Source organism: Myodes glareolus, chromosome 18, assembly GCF_982192425.1.
Source record: "Myodes glareolus chromosome 18, mMyoGla1.1, whole genome shotgun sequence".
Classification (NCBI taxonomy): Eukaryota; Metazoa; Chordata; class Mammalia; order Rodentia; family Cricetidae; genus Myodes; species Myodes glareolus.
The window spans coordinates 34,855,095-34,876,961 of NC_142043.1; the positions used below are offsets into that span (position 1 = coordinate 34,855,095).

At 45.3% G+C, this 21,867-nt stretch overlaps 1 long non-coding RNA gene across 1 annotated transcript; it reads right to left on the reverse strand.

The window, feature by feature from the left end:
- Positions 1 to 13,269: 13,269 nt before the first annotated feature.
- LOC125397838 (uncharacterized) lies at positions 13,270 to 21,676 on the reverse strand. Its single transcript, XR_007231197.3, has 4 exons — positions 21,382 to 21,676; positions 17,914 to 18,056; positions 14,178 to 14,471; positions 13,270 to 13,386 (listed from the first exon to the last, which is right to left on the reverse strand). It is a non-coding gene; the product is annotated as an uncharacterized LOC125397838 (long non-coding RNA).
- Between the last annotated feature and the right edge of the window lie 191 nt (positions 21,677 to 21,867).

Sequence of the window (21,867 nt, forward strand, 5' to 3'; positions counted from 1 at the left end):
GAAGAACTATTTCCACTGTATTTCTCTGTCAGTTACATTGCTTGCATTGTGCTTAAATAATAAAATTTAACCTCTAATTACTTCTATTTACCTCTTTGGCTATCCCATTGCCTTGGGTTTTCCCCCTTCCTTGTGGAGCTGTGGATGAAACCTAGACCTTGTACATGCTAGGTAAATGTTCTGCCATTAAGCTATAGTTCCAGTCCTATTTATTTCTTTATTTTTGTGCACTATGGAGGAATTAAATAAAGAATTCCATGTATATTAGGCAAGTACTATACCACTGAGCTATGTTCCCCCAACCCCTTTTCCCTTTAAGATAGGGTCTCCTTTGTAGCCCAGGCTGCTATTGAACTCACTTGGTAGCCTAAGGGGGGAGGAGGGACTTTGAACTCCTGATCCTAGTTCCTCAGCCTCCCAAGTGCTAAAATGACAATGTGAACCATCAGGCCTGGCTCCAGCTCTCCATTTCTAAGTACACCATACAGCATGGGCTTAGTAATATGAACTCGTGTTACACAGCTGTCAGCTAGATTTCTGATAGATTTTCATCACCAGAATTCTCACTGTGGGTGATGGGAAGAATAAGGCAAATGAGCAGGCAAGGTGGGCTTGCCGGCCAGGAAACCATCGCAATAGAGAGAGTGCCCATTAATGATGAAGATATCCAAAAGGAATGGAACCTGAGGTTTTAGGGAGCAGATAAGCAAGGTGGTCATCATGACAAGGATGACGGGAGAATGTCTCATCAGGATTACTCTGGAAGGATTAGGCAGTGGCTCACACCTGTACCTAACACTCAAGAAGCTGAGGCAAGAGAATTGCTACAACTTTGAGGCCAGTCTAATTCATGTAGCAATTACCAGGCCAGTCAGGGCTATACAGGAAAATCCTGTCTGAAAAAAATATATACATACATACATATATGTATATGTATCTAAAAATACACACACATATACATACAGAGAGAGAGTCAGGTTTAGAGGTACGTAACTTTTATTTCAGCACTTGGCAGACAAATGCAGTTGAACCTTTGTCTAGCCTACATAGTGGTTCCAGGCTGGCTGGGGCTATAGTGAAACCCTGTCTCAAAAATCATTATTGTCAAAAAAATAAAAAAAATCATTATTGTCATCATCATTATTCAATAAAGAAGGGGGTTTTATTTTAGACTATTCTAGAGAAAGACAATTATTTAAAAACATCCATTTCTCTGAACTAGAAATGGTGAGAGGACACAGAAAGGTGGGGAGCTGCCTTTCAGAAGAACGGCCCGGTCAATCAGCAAGGTTAAAGTGTCGAGCTGAAAAGAGAAAGAAGAAAAGCTGTGATATCCTCCCCCACATGGCCCTACTCACCAACTGCCTTCTGAAAGATGGGTCAGGGGTTAACCTGCCACCCTTTCTGCTGTCAGACGTTCCCGTGATCTGGGGTTGCCTAACTCCAGGGCAGGCAGCATCTGTAAAATGCCAGTTGTGCACCCCATTGGCTCTGGGGATGATGGTGCCTCCACTTTATCATTCTCTTTTCTTTCTTTCTGGTTTTCAGAGACAGGGTTTCTCTGTGTAAACCCTGGCTGTCAAAGAATTTGCTTTGCAAACCAGCCTGGCCTCAGATTCAAAGATTGCCCTGCCTCTGCCTGCCTAGTGCTGGAATTAAACGTGTGTACCACTACACCTGGCAGGAAAAAGTGTTTCTGAGTCCCCTAGTTGGGTCTCCTTATAACTTTCTTCAAGTCAAACATGGTCTTCTAATAAGTTCATGAGGACTCCCAGCATTCTCACTGTCTTAGCCATTTTCATTTCTCAGTAGAAATCAAGAACCTGTCAGGGAGAATCTGTTGGTTAAGAACCCTGGCTCTGCAGAGGTCCAAGGTTTGGGTTCCCAGCCCTTCCATGGTGTCACAACTGTCTGTAGCTACAGTTCCAGAGGAGCTGATGCTCTTGTCTGATCTTCAAGGGCACTGCACACATGTGACACACAGATACAGGCAGGCAAAACAGCCACACACATAAAATAAAAATAAGTAAATCTTTAAAAATAGAAGTTCTGGGCATAATGATATACGCCTGTAATCATGGCACTCAGGAGGGTGAGGCAGAAGGAATGCCTCACACTGAGGCCAGCCTTGGTTTTGGCAGTCAAGCAAGATCTAAGACCTTGTCTCAAAACACTTTTGTTGTTGTTGTTGTTGTTGTTTTTGAGACAGGGTTTCACTCTGTAGCTTTGGAGTTTGTCCTGATACTCACTCTGTAGCCCAGGTCTCAAACTCACTGAGATCCACCTGCCTCTGCCTCCCAAATGCTGGAATTAAAGGCATGAGCCGCCACTGCCAGACTCAAAACTCTTTTTTAATTAAAAAGGAAGAAAAACTAATTAAGAGCCAGATGTGGTGACATATACCTATAATCCCAGAAATATAGGTATAAGATGGCTGGACTCAAGGCTGGCTTGGGCTATGTTGCAAAATCCTGTCAAAGAAAGAAAAAGATGAGCCAAACATGGCGGCATACACCTTTAATCTCAGCACTAAGGAGGCAGAGGCGGGGAGACAGAGGCAGGTAGGTCTCTGTGAGTTCGAGGGCAGCCTGGTCTATATAGTTAGTTCCAAGACAACCAGAGTTGCCTCAAAAAAATAAAAACATAGAGATGAGAATGTAGCTTAGTGGTAGAGGACTTGTCTAACAGACACAAGGCTCTGGATTCAGTTTTCAGCATATTCACACATACACACATTCACACATGCACATACACATGCATGCACACATATGTAGAGGACAAAGAAGAGAAGAAGGAGGAGAATGAGGAAGATGAGGAAGAGAAGGGGGAGAGGAGAGAATTGTAGCTCAAGGATAGAGCATTTGTCTAACATGCTTGAAACCTTGCCCTAATTAAAATAAAAATCAGTCTGGGTTAATGACTTCATTGCTTCATTTAGTCAAAGGTGATCTCATCAAAAATCAAAGTCCTGATGACCAGACCTCAGATCTGTGGCAGCTGTGCCGAGAGGCAGAGCTCCCATGAATTAGGGTCTGCCTCTAGCACCCAGATGTCCCCTTGCTACAAAGTCAAGGCTTACAATTGATAAGCATTTGCAGAATGGGGCAAGCAGGAGAACTCTGTCATATGCAAGTTGGAATTAAATGCCTTTTTCATATTTCCTTCTTCCTTTTGGGGTTGTGTTTGAGACAGGGTTTCTCTGTATAATAGCTCTGACTATCCTGGAACTCTCTCTGTAGACCAGGTTGGCCTCAGACTCACAGAGATCCTCCTGCCTCTACCTCCCAAGTGCTGGGATTAAAGACATGTGCCACTACCCCATTGATTTATTTTATTCTTATGAATGTTTTATTGAAATGTATGTTTGTGTACCATGTGCATGCTTGGTGCCTGATGAGGTCAGAAGAAGAGGGCATTAGATTCCCTGAAGCTGGCATTAAGGATGGTTGTGAGTTACCATGTGGGTGTTGGGAACCGAACCTATGTCCTCTATAAGAACAACAAGTACTCTTAACCATTGGGCCATCTCTCCAGCCCCATGTCTGCCTTTTTTTGAGACCAAACTCTGCTGTATGAACTCGGGGAACTTCATTTATCTGGATCTCTGTGGATAAAATGGGTGTGAGAAGATTAACACCACCTGGATTGCTGAAAGCATGAGATCAAAGACTCTGTGAAGGATATATATGCACAGTGGGATTCTAGAGAGTTCTATAAGATATGTGAGATTTTGTTACAACTAGCCTACTAATTCTTTTTTTTAATTTCCTTTTTAAAAGTTATTTTTCCTTTTTAGGGAATTATTTCTTTGAGAATTTGGTACAATAAATTTCGACATTATCAACACCCACAACTCCTTTGAGATCCACTTCCCTTCCCTACCAACCAATTTTGTGTCCCTCTTTTTTTTTCTTTCCCACATCATGTCTGGTTTGCTGTGCCCATATATTCAGGGATGTGTGGCTTTCCACAGGAGCATGGTCAACCTACCAGGAACAACACGGTTGAAGAAAACTCTCTCTCTCTCTCTCTCTCTCTCTCTCTCTCTCTCTCTCTCTCTCTCTCTCTCTCAACATCTCCCAGTATCAGCTCCCAATAATTCCCCAGTAAGGGGTGAGGCTTCATGTCTGCCTCCCTTCTCCCTGCTGAGATTTGGTGTGGCTTAACTTGACTTTGTACTGGGCTTGTACACATTGTCATAACTGCTCTGAGTTCCTCTGTGCATCTGCTCTGCTGTGCCTGGAAGACACTGTGATCTTGCAGCTTATTCACTGACTCTGCCTCTTACACTCTTCCCACGCTCGCTTCTGCAAGGATCCCTGAGCTTCGGGAGGAGGATGTGCAGTATAGGCATTCCATTTGGGACAGAGCATTCTCTTCCTCTCTGCACCTTAGCCAGTTGTGGGTCTCCGTGTTCATCACCATCTCCTGCAAATAGAAGCTTCTCTGACGAGGTTTGAGAGATGCATTCAGCTATGAATAAAACAACAGGTCATTTGGAAGTGCCTGAAAGGGTCTCAGTATGTGGTCCAGGTGTGCCTCCAGCTTGAATTGCTCATACGTAAACTTGAAGTCTTCCTGCCTTAGCCTCTTTAGTATTAGGATTATAGATCTGCAGGACCATGCATGGTCTTAAACACTTTGTGAAATGTATTCTGGGAACGTGACTCTAGCCCTTTTAAAAGGAAGTATTTGGGAGAGAGCATGCCTATTAATCTGGGAGAGCCAACTGCAGTATCACATGCCTATAGTTGCAGCAGTCAGGAGGATTGCCCCAAGCTGGAGGCCAGCCTTGTTTACTTAGCAAGTAGACATTGTTACACACACACACACACACACACACACACACACACACACACGCACGCACGCTACACAGAAAGAAAGAAAGAAAGAAAGAAAGAAAGAAAGAAAGAAAGAAGGAAGGAAGGAAGGAAGGAAGGAAGGAAGGAAGGAAGGAAGGAAAGAAAGAAAGAAAGAAAGAAAGAAAGAAAGAAAGAGAAGAACCTAGAACCTGCAAGGAAAATCAGCTTCTTAGAGATAAGTGGAAACCCTGAGTATGTCTAGGAACCAGTCTGGAACCTGGTAGGGTCACCTGGTCCAAGTCCTGAGCCAGTTTGATGGTGGTGGTTCCCAGTATAAGCAGCTTTCTTGTGGAAAGCTAAGAGGCCAGGGTTAGACTGAACACTGAAGACTCAGCTTGTGTGGGTATGGCCGTGTACACCTGTAATCCTAGCACAAAGGAGGCACAAGTTGAAGGCCAACCTGGTCTACACAGTGAGTTTTAGGTCAGCCAGTGCTACATACATAATAAGACTGTCTCAAAAAACACAAAACTCTGGCACCCAAAGGACATTCATACACATGTGGGAGCACACACACACACACACACAATACCAACTGAAGAAAAAAAATGTGTATAAGGAGTCCAACTGCAGAAACATGGTAGTGTTTCTTAAATTACATTACTCTATTTTTTGAACATCTAAACTCACATATGGCTAAGGGCTTTTGTTTTGTTTTTCTTTGCCTTGGGAGGGAGGTGTTTGGTTGTTTTTTTGTTTTTTGTTTTTTGTTTTTTGTTTTTTTCCAAGACAGGGTTTTTCTGTGTAATCTCAACTGTCCTGGAACTCACTCTGTAGACCAGGCTGGCCTGGAACTCAGAGGCCTGCAGGCCATCTCTGTGAGTTCAAGTCCAGTCCAGTTTACAGAGAAAGTTCCAGTCTAACTTGGGCTACACAGTGAGATCCTGTTTCACAACAAAACAAAACAAATCAAAACACAGACAACATTCTCACTAGGTAGTCCAGGCTGGCCTCACATGGATCCTCCTGGGTTAGCCTCCGGAGTACTAGACTGACGTGAGGAACATTCTTGCAGCTTCCTTCTTGTTGGTTTGCGCTGAGGATGGTCATTGTGCGAAGGTCACAGACTACCACTGAGCTGTATCCCTAGCCCATAGCTGTTTCTAGCTTCTGTCCTGAAAACGTGTGTGTCTTTAGCGTCAACATTTTTCAGTGAACATGGCTCCTTGGAATGCTAGAGACAAACAAGTTTGGATGTCAGCATTGTGTACTGGTGGCCTTGTCTAGTCACATGGCCTCGAGCAAGATATTTGAGGTGTTTGGGACCTATTTTTTCTGTGTGTCAAATGGGAATAACACAAAGACTCACATCATAGAATTACTCTAAGTACCGAAGTGGGGTAAGGAGAGAAAGGTAAGTGGCTGAGACACAGTTAGCTCTTGATAAGCGGAAGTATGGGCTTGATTTGCTTTGTTTTTTTGGTTTTATGAAAGAAGGTCTCACTATGAAGCCCAGGATGGTCTAGAACATGCTTTATAGACCAGGCTGGCTTTGAACTCATAGATTCACCTGCTTCTGCCTCCTGAGTGCTGGGGTTACATGCAACATCACGCCCAAATCAGACTTAGCTTTAAAAGAATGTTAATTAATATTTCTTCCCTCATATCTTTGTGTTTCATTGTTTTAGACGGTGTTGTTATGCAGCCAAAGCTGACTCCAAACCCTTAATGGTCCCGTCTCTGTCTCCCAAGTGCTGAGATTATAATCATGTATCACAATGAAGCTTCTCTAAAAATCTGTATTACATTTATTTTACTTATTGGGGGCCGTGTGTATGCCACAGTGTGTGTGTGTGTGTGTGTGTGTGTGTGTGTGTGTGTGTGTGTGTGTGTGTGCAGGTCAGAGGACAGCTTGTAATCCTAGGGACTGAACTCAGGTTGTCAGGCTTGGCAGCAAGAGCCTTTATCCATTGAGTCATCTTTGTGTCAGCCCACAGTATAACTTCTCAGCTGGACAGCTTTCTATCGGTCACCTAACAGACCGTCAACAGTTCTCTTCCAAATGTTCGCTTTTCTATCACATCCATCCCTCCTTCACTAAGAACTCTTGTCTCCCCCTGAACTGGATTAAAATCAAACCACAGGTTGTAGGTCAATGCCAAGGCTTTGACAATGATGTCAAAAGAAATGGGGGTGCTTCTGGTAGGTTTTGATCAGAGCGAATATAACTTCTCAGTAGTTTTTAAAGGGTCACTCCAGCTGTTGACTTAAAAAACATAGACTGTGGAAAAACAGGATGGAAGCGGAGAAGCCAGACAGGAGACAAATAGGCAATCCGAAGGAGAAGGGAAAGTGGATGGGCTGGGTGATGACACGGGAGTGGGGAAACCTAGTTGGATTTTATGTTATTTTTAGATTTGATTTATTGTTTGTGTGTTTTGCCTGCATGCATGTAAGCATACCATGTGTGTGCAGTGCTTGCGGAGGCCAGAAGAGGGAGTCAGGTCCCCTGGAACTGAAGTTACAAAAGGTTATGAGCCACCACTGTGTGGATCCTGAGAACTGAACCCAAATCCTCTACAAGAACACAAGTGTTCTTAACCACTGAGCCAGCTTTCTATTTACTAGCTGAATTCTATCTATCTGTCTGTCTGTCTGTCTGTCTGTCTATCTATTGATTGTGGTTCTGAGGACTGAACTCAGGATCTAAATGAGCTATACTATCTGCCCCAACTATCTAGATTTTACATAGTCTATGCTATGTATCCACAGGTTAGTTCTAAAAAGATGTACTGTGTAGCCCAGACTGGGCTTGTATTCACATCTCTACTGCCTTAGATTTCTGAGTGTGGGGATTACAGGCCTGATATACCACACTTGGTGAAAAGATTTTTTTTTTTTTAAATTTCTTCTCAAGGCTGGGATAAGGCACTGGCCACCAAACCTAATGACCTTAGTTTGATTTCCAGGACCCACATATGGTAAAAGAGAGAACTGACTCCCAAAATCTGTCTTCTGATTTCTGTATATGTGCCATGCAAAAGCATACATGCATGCGTGCATGCGTGCACACACACACACAAATAAATGGAAGATAAAAATTTGAATTTGTCTGGAAATATTTTTTAAAATCTGAATTGTATGCATTTCTGCAATCCCAGCACTCAGAAGGCTGAGGCAGGAGAATCTTGAATTCAAGGCTATTCTGACTACACAGAGAGACTTTGTCTTAAAAAAAAAAATCCCAGAGGCTGAAGAAAACACTTTAAAGTACTGGCTGTTCTTCAAGAGGACACAGGTTCTATTCCTTGCACCTGCATGGCAGCTCACGTTTGCCAATAACTCCAGTTCCATGGGCTCTGACATGTCCTGGTCTCTCATCATATACATGCATACATACACACATGCATAAAAGTTTAAATCAAAAAAATTGTGATGAGGTTTCTCTCCTACCCACCAGTTCCCAAATATTCACTCTGAGAATTGTTTGGCCTACGGCTCAGGCTTTTTACTAACTAGCTTTTTACATCTTAAACCATTTCTATTATATTTAATCATGATACTCGTGGCTTGTTACCTCACATCTTGCTTCTCCAGCAACTGCTGGCATCTCTGGCAGTCTGGCTCTATTCTGCCTGGCTATTGGCCAATGGTAATAAAACATATTCGTAGCATACAGAGAGGCATCACACATCAAAAAAAAATCTTGCATTTGGCTATGCCTAGTGGCACAGATCTGTAATTTCATTTACTTGGGAGGCTGAGACCAGATGGTCACAGTCCAAGACTTGCTGAGCCACCAGCAGACAATTTCAGACCAGGTTAGGGAACATGGAAAGATCTTTTTTCAAAATAAAAAGTGAAATGGTGAATGGGGCAACACTGAGGTTAGAATTCAGCAGAAGAAGACTGGCCCAGTAGGCATGAGGCACTAGATTGAATCATTAAAATGGCTAAATATATAAATAGCACCTGTACTAAATGTGTAGAGACTTATCTTTTGAACATTCCATACACAAGTATTTTTTATAATTTATTTAACTTTATTTTATGTGCATTAGTGTGAAGGTGTCAGATTCCCTGGAACTGGAGTTACAGACAGTTGTGAGCCACCATGTGGTGCTGGGAATTGAACTCGATTCTCTGGAAGAGCAGCCAATGCTCTTAACCTCACTTGGGAGGCAGAGACAGGCAGAACTCTGTGAGTTCAAGGCCGCCTGGTCTTGATCAAGTTGCAGGACAGCCATGGCTACATAGAGAAACCCTGTTTTATTTATTTGTTTGGTTGGTTTTGGTTTTTTTTGAGACAGAACAGGGTTTCTCTGTAGCTTTTGAGCCTGTCCTGGAACTAGTTCTTGTAGACCAAGCTGGCCTCGAACTCACAGAGATTCGCTTGCCTCTACCTCCTGAGTGCTGGGATTAAAGGCATGCACCACCACCGCCTGGCTGAGAAACCCTATCTTAAAAAAAAAAAAAAAAACGAGAGAGAGAAAGAGAGAGAGAGAGAGAGAGAGAGAGAGAGAGAGAGGGAGGGAGGGAGGGAGGGAGGGAGGGAGGGAGGGAGGGAGGATGGGAGGAAGGAAGGAAGGAAGATGAGGACCTGACTCTAATTCTCCAGCAGCCGCATAAAAAGCCTCTAGTGCTATGGAGGAGTACAAACTAGAGGAATGCTGGGCCTTGCTGGTTGCTAGCCTAGCTACAGGTTCAGTGAGAGACCCTGTCTCAGGGCAGTAAGGCAGGGAGTGATAGACTATGAAACCTATGTTCTTTTCTAGCCTCCCTACCCACATGCACATAAACCACAGACATATATCATACACACAACAAAAAGAAAATATTCTTAAGTAAAAAGAGAACGGAGGAGTAACATGATGGCAGGTTGCTTACATAGCGTGCACGAGGCTCTAGATTCAGCATCCAGTACAGAAAGAAAAGAGAGGATTACCAGTCTTAAAGAAAGAGTGGCAGTTTGCCTCGGGTGGGCCTAGGTTTATTTGCCTATTGGACACCTAAGCAGAGAACCGTCACCCTAGTAAGTCAAATTTCCAGTCTTTAAAAGAAACTATTGGCATCCCAGGAGGGGAAATCCCAGGAAGGCTGATCTGTGGTTAGCATTCTAGTTCCTTACTGAAACTGCTGGAACAGAGTATCTGACAGAAGGTAATGGAAGGATTTGTTTTAGTTCATCACGGTGGGAAAGGCACGGCAGCAGAAACATGTGGTAGCTGCTGCTCACATGATGCACACAGGAAGCTGGAAGAGAATCAGATAGAACCTTCTTCGAAGACCCACCTTCTTGACCTACTTCCGCTAGCCAGGCCCAACCTCTTAAAGGCCCCCCGCAGCCTCTACATTAAAATGGTACCACCAATAGAGATTGGTTATTCAAAATGTGAGCCCATGGGGGACGTTCAAGATTCAAGCCTGAGCTAGCCATGGTGGCCCAGCATTCGGAAAGCTGAGGCCAGGAGGCCTTCCTTGAGTTTGGGGACATTCTGGCCTACACAGTGAGTTTCAGGACAGCCAGGCTCAAGGAGAACCTATCTCGAATAAACAAACCAAAACAAAAAACAATCAAACATTCAGTGAAGAGGATGTTTCTGTATATCCTGCGAGAGCCAGATCCCTGATGGCTATTTTCAATTTAGGGTCTTTATGTGGGTTCTTCCCTCCAGAATATCAGCTACGATCCATGTGACCAACGAAATAGGAATTTAATAGGAAGTAAGTAGTGATTTGTTCTTTTGTGAGGCAAGATCACAAAATAAACCTCATCTTTCCACCAACCCCCTTCTTGGATCACTTGTTCTGGGGAAAGCCAGTTACCTAATCCTTCGAACAGACAGAATAATGCAAAACTATAACCTCTTACCGGTGGCCAGAGATGAGAATTTGGAAATGGATTTTCCAGCCCCCATCAATGCATTCAGATGACAGTAGCTCCAGACAGCCCTGAGTACAATTTGCGAGCCAGAACCACCCAGATAAACTGTTTCCTGATTCCTGACCCACGGGAATTTGACTTAATAAATGTTTACTGTTTTGAGCCACTCAATTTGGAGGGGGGCAGTAATTTGCTATGTAGCAAACAAACAACAACAACAACAAAACTAACTCCCACAGTCAAGAGGTGGGGGTGACCCAAGAAAGAAAGAGATTGTCACCTCATGCCACCATCAAACCTCTGCTTCGGCAGACTTAGTGCTCTGCCCTAGGACTACGTAGAGGGACATACATATTCACATAAATAACTGTTTTAAGGATCCACCATCTGCCCAGCCCGGGTACACCTATAGTCCCAGCTCTCAGGAGGCAGAAATTGTAGGATTAACCCAAATTCAAGGGTTACAATGAGCCCCAGGCCTGTCAGGGCTACATAGTAAGGTCTTGTCAAGTCACAAGACCACAAAGAAAACCCAAAATTTGGAGACAAGTTATACTCATCGAAGCAGTGATGACCGAAAGTGGAGTGAGGTGAGTGGTACTGGCGCATACCTTTAATCCCAGCACTTGGGAAGTAGAGGCAGCTGGATCTCTGTGAGTTCAAAGCCAGTCTGGTCTACAAAGAATGTTCCAGGACAGTCAGGGCTACACAGAGAAACCCTGTCTTAAAAAATGAGAAAAAAAGAAAAAAGAAAAAGAAAAAAAGAAAGGAAAATGGTGCGGGAGAATTGTCTGTATTCTGTCAATCATGTATTTTAATAAAACGCTGATTGGCCAGGCAGGAAGTATAGGCGGGAAAACCAGACAGGAAGTAGAGGGGGAGCAAAGAGAACGGGAGTATTCTGGGAAACAGGAAGCTCCCTCTGCCATTCCTGCTCAGCCCACCGAAGAGGCAACAAGTAAGCTGACTGCTGAAAAAGGTACAAAGCCATATGGCTAACATAGATCAGAATAATGGGTTAATATAAGCTATAAGAGTTAACAAGAAGCCTGAGCTAATGGGCCAATCAGCTTTATAACTTATAGAGATCTCTGTGTGATTGATTTTCCTTGGGACTTGCAAGCTTGTTGGGGTACTGGGCGGGACAGAAACCCCAACAAGCCAGCCGTCATGTTACAGGAAAAGAGAAAAAAGGCTTTAATTAAAAAAAAATAGATTTATATGTTTTTCTTATATGTTTATTTTGCATGTGGATGTTTTACCTCCATGCATATATACCATGTACATGGTTGGCACCTACAAAAATCAGAAGAGGGTGTCTGTTGGATCCCTGGAGCTCTGGATGGTTGTGAGCCGATATGTGGGTGGCTGGGAACTGAACCTGGATCCTTGACAAGAGCAACAAGTGTTCTTCACCACTGAGCCATCTCTTTAGCCCCTTATTTAAAAATGACGTATAAGTATGTGTGTCTGTGTATGGGTACATGCATGACAGTGTAGTTGCCTGCTAGGACCAGAGAGCGTATCGGAGCCCCTGGAACTGGAGTCACCGTGAGCTTCCTGAGGTGAACTAGGAACTGATTCAGGTCATCTGCAAAGGCAGAACACACTCTCAACAGCTGACTCAGCTCTCCAACCCTTGGCCAGCTTTACTGTTGTTCATTTGGTTTTGAGACAGGGTCTCACTATGTAGCTTTGTCTGCCATAGAACTCATAGGTCTCAAACTGAGAGAGATCCACCTGCCTCTGTTTCATGAGTGCTGGGATTAAAGTTGGGCACTGCCACACTCAGCCTTGACTGGGGTTTTAATGCTAAAAATAACAGTAAAGCAGTGGGGTCCTTCCAAATTTTCAGGAGAAATTTGATAGAAATCGCTTAAGCACTTTTACATGGGGGAAAAAGTTGAAATTCCTCAAAAAAGTATTTACTTTTCTGTTCTTCGAACACAAGGAAGATGTGTAGGGGTCCTGAAGGGTTAGAATCAGGACAGGCATAAATGGGGTCAAAATCTACTTCTATGTAAGCCTTAACAGGTTTCTTAAGCTTTCTAAATCTCCATTGGAGAAAGAAATGAAAACTCTACCTTGTTCTAAAATAAGGTAAAGTGTCGTGTGCACACTTTTGATCCCAGCACTCACAAGGAAGAGGCAGGCAGATCTCTGTTAGTTCAAGGTCAGCCTGGTCTACGGAGAGAGTTCCAGGGCAGCTAGAGTTACAGAGTGATATCTTGTCTTGGAAAAAAAAAACCAATTAAATTGAATTAAATTAAAAACACATAAAAATGATGTAAAGTGAGCAAAGATTTGTGCTGCCAATGGGGCAAGGCATGTAATAAGGAACAGAGAAAAGAAACAAATAATAATGACTAGTTTTCTTAATTTTTCATTACTATATACAGGGGCCACAGAGATGACTAAGTGGATAAAGGTGCTTGCTGCCAAGCCTCAGGACCTAAGTTCAAGCCCCAGTGCCTACACAGCAGAAGGAGAAAACCAGCTCTGGAGATCAGTTGTCCTCTGATCTCCAAACATGTGTAGCAGCACACACACATATACACACACTAAAATAAATAAATGCAAAAGCCATTTTCCAGTATTTGTTTTTATTTATCAGTTGATTCTCTGCACCCACAGGGAAGCTCACAGTCTGTAACTCCAGGCCAGGGGGACTTGATACCCTCTTCTGCTCCTCCGTAGGCCCTGAACATACATGGTGCACAGACATATAGTTAGGCAAACACCTAAATCTAAAAAAGGAAAAGACATCAGATAAGATAAAGAGGTGCCCACCCATCCCCAAGGGCAGGAGTGGACTGAGCCATGGAGAGGACAGGCAAGTAACCCCCTGCAATTCAATCTAAGCTAGCGTTTTCCTTCTAATTGTATTTTCTCCCCTCTGGTTGACTAATATCTTTGCTTATTTGTTCTTATAACAAATTCCTTGAGACCAGTTAGTTTATAAAGAATAGATGTTCACTGAACTCATGGCTCTGGGGTGGGAGAAGTCCAAGAGCAGGTTCTCAGCAACCGGTGAGAGCCTGTGTCTGTGCCATAACATGGCAGAAGAAATGCCATGGGGAGACTGAAAGCATGCCAGGCCCTCTCCCTCTTCTAAAGTTACTAGTGCCCTCATTCTATTGCCCTCATAGTGATCTTGCCTAATCCTAATTCCTTCTCAAAGTCTCTACTTGCAGATACCATCAACACATGACTTTGGGGGCTGAATTTCCAACACGTGAACTCCAGGGGACACACCCAAACTATAGCCCCAGGAAGGACTGTTCAGCCAAGAATTTAGATTAGGACAGAGCCTGCCTCTGATTCAGGCCTCTTGTGTAAAAGGCCCTGAGGCCGAGCAACACACACTACAGGCTCTCCGAAGACCTTGCGTGGTGGCAATCATTAGCTAAACCTGAGGAAATCTGGACACCTGGGAATGAAGATCTCATGCCCTGATTTCTGGGTGGGGCAGGGACACAATCAAAACTTGCCTCATTGATTTGCCCGAGGTGATTGATTGCCACATTGTAAAATTACCACGTGTCTTAGGTTACTATCGCTGTGATGAAACACCATGACCAAAGCAACTTGGGGAGGAAAGGGTTTATTCAGCTTATGCTTCCACATCATAGATCATCATCAAAGGAAGTCAGGACAGGAACTCAAGCCAGGCGGGAACCTGGAGGCGGGAGCTGGTGCAGAAGACATGGAGGGGTGCTGCTTACTGACTTGCTCAGCCTGCTTTCTTATAGGACCCAGGACCACCAGCCCAGGCATGGCACCACCTACAATGGACAGGATCAATTACTAATTAAGAAAATCCCTTACAGACAGATCTTATGGGGGCATTTTCTCAGTTGAGGTTCCCTCCTTTCAGATGATTTTTTACTTTTGTCCAGTTGACGTGAAACTAGCCAGCACACTATGAGTGTGCCAATGACACCAATGGCAGAGAACTGGCAAAGAGAACATTCTAATCCTCTTTCCCAGGGTCAAGGGCAGCTCCAATAGGATGCTCATAGCAACACATGAGACCAGTATTGTTCTTGATGTGGATTGTTGAAGACATCGATTTAAGCTGGGTGGTGGTGGCCAAGTGGTTCTAGCACTCAGGAGACAGAGGCAGATATGTCTCTGAGTTTGAGGCCAGCCTGGTCTACAGAGTACTTCCTCTTGAGTACTGGGATTAAAGGCATGTACTATCATGCCGGGCTTAAGAATATTTTAAAAGCTGGGGAGACGGTTCATGGAAATGGCAAAGGCCCCATATGTGCCCGCAAAAGGCAGAAACAGGGAGTCCCTAGAAGAAGCTGGCTCGCAGGACTAGCCATGCTGGTGAGTGCTGGATCTGCTGAGAGACACTGCTTCTATCTTGCCAGGCATTGCAAAAATGGAAGAAGCTTCTGTGAAATTTCTTTGAATTTAATTTTACCCAAAGCCAGGTGGGCACTGGACTGGTCCTTAATCCTTACAATAACTCTCTTGGTATTCTGCTCTCCTTTTCTCCACGCCACAGATTGAGCCCCAGGGCCTGGCATATGCTAGGCAAAGCAATCAGGCACCGAATTGCACGGTGTAAACCTCGGGAAGGCTCACTGATCAGGGGGCCCTACAGCACGCTGCCCTTTGTATTTTCTCTTATCTTTTCCAGGCAAGGCTGCCTCTATCTGTTGATCATTTGGGATAAGAAGCTTGAGAAAGTGAGACTTGTCAAGGTCAGGAATGAAGGAACCCATGATCAGCTTCAAATCCACACAAAGGTCAGAGGTGCCAGGGAGCGGTGATCCCAGGCACTCCCCTTTGAATCCTCTGTAAACAGTCAGGTTGGTTATCTCAGTCTTTCCTCTTCTCTAGCATCACTAGCTAATCCCTAACAATACAAAAAGGTCAGGGCTGCGGGTAGAGCTTAGTGGTAGAGCATTTCTTTACAAGTGTGAGGCCCTGTGTTCCCTCTTCAGCACCAGATACCAAAGCACCCTGAAGAGGAGGGTGTGATGGCACTAGTCTGGAATGCCAGCACTCAAGTGCTTGGTGGCCGAGGGTATTGAGTTCAAGGCCAGCCTATCACCAACAAGAAAAAGATAACCCGTTGGATAGAAGACCATGGTGTAGACCATAGCTTAGAACAGAGGACTTGTTTCAAGAATATATAAAGAACTAGGGATGAAGCCCAATGTTAGAACACAAGTAAAAACCTTAGGTTTGATCCCTATACCAAAGAATCAAAAGATAGAGACATACATACATACATACAGACAGACAGACAGACAGACAATCTTTGTGTGCTTTCAGAAGCAGAAGAAAAATCTTGCTGGGGTAACCAGACTTGGGGACAGTGGGTGTTCCAGTGCACAGGTGGCAGTAGACAGCAGAGAGAAGAGGACAGTGTGTCCTGGGGTCTATAGAGACCCTCGGGTCCATGTGACCAAAGATCTGGAGCTTTACAGGGGCTCTGGACAAATAGGGTCCCCTGGATGCTGGACGGTAGGCTGGATGCTGGGGGTCTCCTGGATGCTGGGCAGTAGACTGGATGCTGGGGTCCCCTGGATGCTGGATGGTAGGCTGGATGCTGGGCTCTCCTGGATGCTGAACAGTGGGCTTCTCTCTCCCTGATTTGCATAGACTTCCAGATTCTGACCCCTTTAAAGACCTGTCTCCAGCTCACTTCTACCCAGCACCACCACTGCCACTCCATCTTCCTTGCTCTCTTCCCCAGAGGCCAGTGTCCAGATGTGATCTTGTTTGGTCCTATGTGACCTTTCTCTCAGCTTCTCCCTCCTGCCCCACCATTCTCTACAGATCTCCCTTTGGAGAAAAGGGAAGAAGAAGACTGTGTGGCCGGAGGTAGATGGGGTCACACAGTGATTAAAAAAAGAATGAGGGCATCTAGGGAGGAACCTACTATTATTGTTTTGCTAAATGACCATGCTGCCGGACTGCCTTTTAAATATTTATGTGTATACCCATAGATCTGTGCTGCTCTCTCCTTTGTCGGGGAAGTGTCTTGCGAGGGGACTCAGAGGTAAGCGAAGTGCTGAGAGTGAGTGACTGAGCGCTCAGCTCTAAATGGGACATGTATACTAATGACTCCCTCCTCCATAAGCAGCACTAAGGCTCAGGCTTAGGAGAGCTTTAAAGCAGGAGCGTGGAGAGCAGAGCCGTGGTATGCTATCTTCTGGAGATGACATGCTCACTACACTCAAGAACTAATAGCACTTGCGGTTACCGGACAAGAACAAGCCATGCAATTTTTGGAACTAATGGAGGAGAGGCTCATGAGATCCCCCACCCCCACCTGAGAAACTATTGGTAGTTAAAAGCTGGTAGAGAAGGGAGGGAAATATCTCTTGGTGGGTGCAGTCACTGGTAGGTTCCCCATGTTCCAGGCTACAGCCCCACACCCAAGTACATATGGATAGCACTAATCTGACACCGAGGCTTATTAAAAAGGGGGTGGAGCATGAGGTTGGAGGGAGACATATTGTGGGTTGGAGATTCAGGTGGAATTGAGAGGGGGAGTAGATATGATCAAAATACATTAACTATATGTATAAAATTCCTAAATAATAAGAGCAAATGTTTTTTTCAAAGCAAGGGACAGGGGCGTGTCGTCTTTAAAACTCCTGATTACATCATTTGTATCATGATTGTTATCACTAAGCACATCTATTGAATTCTTGTCATAGCCAGTGAAGACTTCACCGAGCATCACCACACAGCACTCAAGAATGTTCCAGAAACCCAGGCTTCATGGGTAGTAAGCAGCTGAACCAGCCCCCAGTGTACCTGCAGAACTCTGACCCCCAACACCGGGGCATTCAGCCTCTTGTGGTTCTGCCCCCAAGGAGAGTACTATGCCAGGTGCCCAAGGGGCCTTTGAAACCTACTTCCCCAATTAATACCAACTGTCTCTCTGCTTTGTGGTTTGGCATTCCCGCGTGAGGCACATCCTTTCCTTGGTATGGCCCTCTAACCTGATGTTTTCACCTTATTCTCTGACTCAGTGAAGTCAGAAATCATGACACTCGCTATACCCAGGTAACCATGCCCTCACTTGCTGTGATTTAAGTTGGGATTTGAGCTAAGGTTCAGCTCATTTTGTCCCCATATACATGGAGAAAGGTCCCTTGCCTCCTGAGACAATACAATGGCTTGGACATGTCCTATGAACAACAAGGACATATGTAGGCTTACGAGGGGGCTAGCGCGCAGACTTGCTACACATACCGACAACGGCTTACACCACTCTAGGGTCCATGACACATTCCAACTGACTTCCAGTGTGAGCTCAGGGCAGGCTGCAGATTCTGGGCATCATTAGCAGAAAGGCAGATTTATTTAATTTTTCACAGTTTTTCCATCTTGGGAACCTAGAAGGTGAAAAGAGGAAGAATCTAGCTTGGAAGGGTATGGTTCACCAATTCAGAGTCCTTTATCACTCAAACCCCAGCATTGGTGTGAAGCCAGGGGCAAGAAAAGGACTGACACCATTTAAGGTAGATCCATTGCCTAGGACTAAGAAGTGGCTGCAACCGCGGGAGAGGCAGACACAGTGTCGTAGGGTCTACACTCAGAAAGGACCATCCACCTCCAAGGAGCTCATGAACGGAATGCTTTGAGATGCTCATCGCCTAAGGAGGACCTTTCCCCAAATTCCTTACTTGCAAAAGGAGACAACTCCGATGAGTAAGGACAGGCCACCCTGAGGCGAGGAGACAAAGGTCTTTCTCTGTCCCCAAAGAGAAAAGTTTCTTCATTCTCACAGTTTAGTTGCTGTGAGCCACACAGCCATCCAGGTTTAAATTTCCTGATGCTATATGCCATAGATTCTTTTCTGTATTTATGAGAAATGAAGGCAGATGCCTTTCCTAGAGATGCAAGCTGACAGCCACAACCACCGAGTCACAGGCCTGAGTTCTTTTGACATCTCTTTTATTACCATTTCTTTCTTTATTTAATCCGTGTGCATGTGTGTGCATCCATGGAGTTTGGAGGTCAACATCAGGTAAAATCTTATATCTACTCCACCTTACTTTTCTTATGGCATTGTTTTGTTTTGTTTTGTTTCGTTTTTGTTTTGTTTTTCGAGACAGGGTTTCTCTGTAGCTTTGGAGACTGTCCTAGAACTCACTCTGCAGACCAAGCTCCACCTTACTTTTTGAAGACAGGGTCTCTCACTTGCTCTGGAGCTCACCGATTTGACCAGACTGGCTGGTGACAAACCCCAGGGATCCTCCAGTCTTTGTCTCCCAGTGCTGGGATTACAGACAGGCACTATTACACACAGATGAAGATCAAACACAGGTCCTCATACTTAACATGGCAAGCACTTTAATAACTGAGCCATCTCCCCAGGTCCCATCGAGCATTCATTTTTTATAAAGCAAGTCTTGTTTGCTCTGCTAGATCAAAGAGGAATTTCATTTCCTTTTAGATATATTTAATTTATGCGTATGACCTTTAATCCCAGCACTTGGGAGGCTCAGATATTCTTTTTTTTTTTTTTTTTGGTTTTTGGAGACAGGGTTTCTCTGTAGCTTTGGAGCCTGTCCTAGAACCAGCTCTTGTAGACCAGGCTGGATTCAAACTCACAGAGATCCACTTACCTCTGCCTCCCGAGTGCTGGGATTAAAGGCGTGTGCCACCACTGCCTGGCAAGATATTCTTATTCTTCTTACTATTATTAGTTTCATTAGTTTTTTGAGACATGGTTTCTTTGCGTAGCCATGGTTGTCCTGGAACTCGTTCTGTAGACTAGGCAGGCATTGAACTCACAGATCCGCCTGCCTCTGCCTCCTGAGCACTGGGATTAAAGGTGTGCACCACCACCGCCCAGCTCCAAATTACATTTCTTTACTTCATGGAATCAACTCTTCTCCTAATCACTGTGGAAATCCAATTGTGAATTAGCTTGACTTTAACAGACAGCAGACCCTCACCATTGTTCCTATCTTGTTTATTTCCCCTGCTTCTTTACATCTTCTTTTAACCAAAGTAGTTCAAGTGATTATTTTTCTTTCCCTTTGTTGGCTTCTATTGCTTACACTATGTGCCTACCTACAACATGCCAGTAAACACAGTGCAAAAAGGGCAAAATAAAAATAGCCAATTGATCGATAATAGAATGGGAAAGTTTGTAAGGACAGGAAGGGCAGTCAGGGGGCCCGTGGACAACTGGGATGATGGGGAAGCCTGGTAAGAGATTTTCAGAGACCTGGGGTTGCTTTCAAATAATGCAGGTAACCCTTCCAGGTTGGAGGAGACAAGGGGGGGGAGGACAGGAAGTCTTTGCCAATGCCCAAACTGAGGCTACTGTTCACTAAGAGCCTAGTCTTCTGGACACACTGGGTGTGTGAGGTGAGGCACCTACTCACAAGGAACTTCCTCCAGCAGGCTGTTTACAGACACCCTCGCCCTTAATGCCAGAGCATTTAATCCAGCTTCTGCTACCAAGCCTCCCCCACAACACCCCATGAGTGTTCCCTTCTGTTTAGGCTTTTAGCTTCTGGTATCGATTGTTGCTTATATTGGCAGACTGTGTACCAAAGTAAAAATAAACACAGGAATTTGTACAGGGAGGCAGAGAAGGGCTTTCTGTGTCTCCAGGGCCTAGGGAAGCCTTGCTGGGAGACCCAGCGGTCCTGCTGCTCTGTGTAGCTCCACAACTAAGATAAGGACATTTGTCCTCCATGTCCTGCCCTTCACCGAGTGGACCGCTGTGGGTGGAGGGCTGTGGTCATCCTCACACACTCAATACACAGCTGCCGAATGACATCCAAGCAGGGCCGTTCAGGAAGCGGTGATCTCAAGGCTAGAACAGCAACCACACCTCTCCGTTTCCACCGCAGCTGCCTCAGCTGGCCACTCACCACAATTTGGGGTTAAGGGTATAGTCCTGAAAGAGCCGGCAGCGGCAGGCAACTATTACTCCATAGCAAAGCCTCTTCACAGAGGGTTGTCCTGTCACACTCAGTGTGTAAGCCAATTGTTTCCACATGCTTAGCCAGGTGGTGCTGTTATCATGTTTTCGGCCATCAACTTAAAAACTAAAACTGTAACTAAAAAAAACAGTCAACCCAGGCATGGTGGTATGTGCCTATAAACCCTGCACTTGGGAGGTGAAGGAAGGAGGAGGATCAGGAGTTCAAGGTCAGCCTCAGATTTTGAAAGTTCAAAGCTATATTGGGCTACCTAAGACCTTGTTTCAACAAAGCAAAACATTCATTCTTACTGTCATTTACAGACAGGAACTAGGATTAACAGTGGAAATCTGAAAGGCCTAGGATTTGTGCCTATGGTCTTTTTTTTTTTTTTTGTACTTGTTACCAGCTTATTATCAAGGGCACAACGCAGGACTATGTGCCTAGGTTCTTACAGAGGCAAAATACTTTGTGTTGCCAGAAAGAGTCAGTAACTGTTCTGTATGTGTTTATCTGCTGATCGCCATCCTTCCGGTTCTAGGCTGTAAACTACGATGGGCAAAGGTTTTAACTTGTTCATTACTATATCGTCAGAGCCTGAAACAAGTGTCTGGCACATATTGGGTATTCAATGAAAACCCAGCCCTAAATAGAAATGACAGGTGGTCAGCCTAAGTTCGAGCCTGGTCGCTGTAGGCGCTTTAGAGGTCGGGTAGAGCCCCTAGGCAGAAGCGAGCGGTGGGCTGGGGGGAGCTGGAGAGCAGTGACCACTTACTTCTGGTCTCGGGTCAAGGTCAGGAAAAATCCCAGAAGTGAGGAGATTGTAATGCCAGTCTGAGCCCTCAGGTTCCCTTTTCTTTTTCTAAATCGGGAAATGCATTTTCCTCCCTGTGTCCGCGGAGAAGCGCCACCCGCCTCAGAGCCGAGCTACAGCGTGCAGAGGTTCCGGAAGGAGCCGGGCGCACGGGGCTAGGGAGCCGAATTCCCTAAGAGGGAGCGCGGGACAAGCCCGGCCCCGCGCGGAGGTTTGGCTGGGCGCACCCCTGCCGCGGGCTCCCGCGTTTGCCTAGCGCCGGTCCACCTTAAGCACGTAGCCCTCCTTAAGACGGGCGCGTGAGCGCGGGTAGGGGCGGGACCTGTCATGCAAATAAGGGGCGTGGGGCGGCGGGGCGGGGCGGGCGGGGCGCGGCCTGACGTCAGGCCCGCTGCTGGGGCAGTTGGCGCGGCGGCGGCGGAGCGGCAGGAGGGCAGGAGCGGCGGC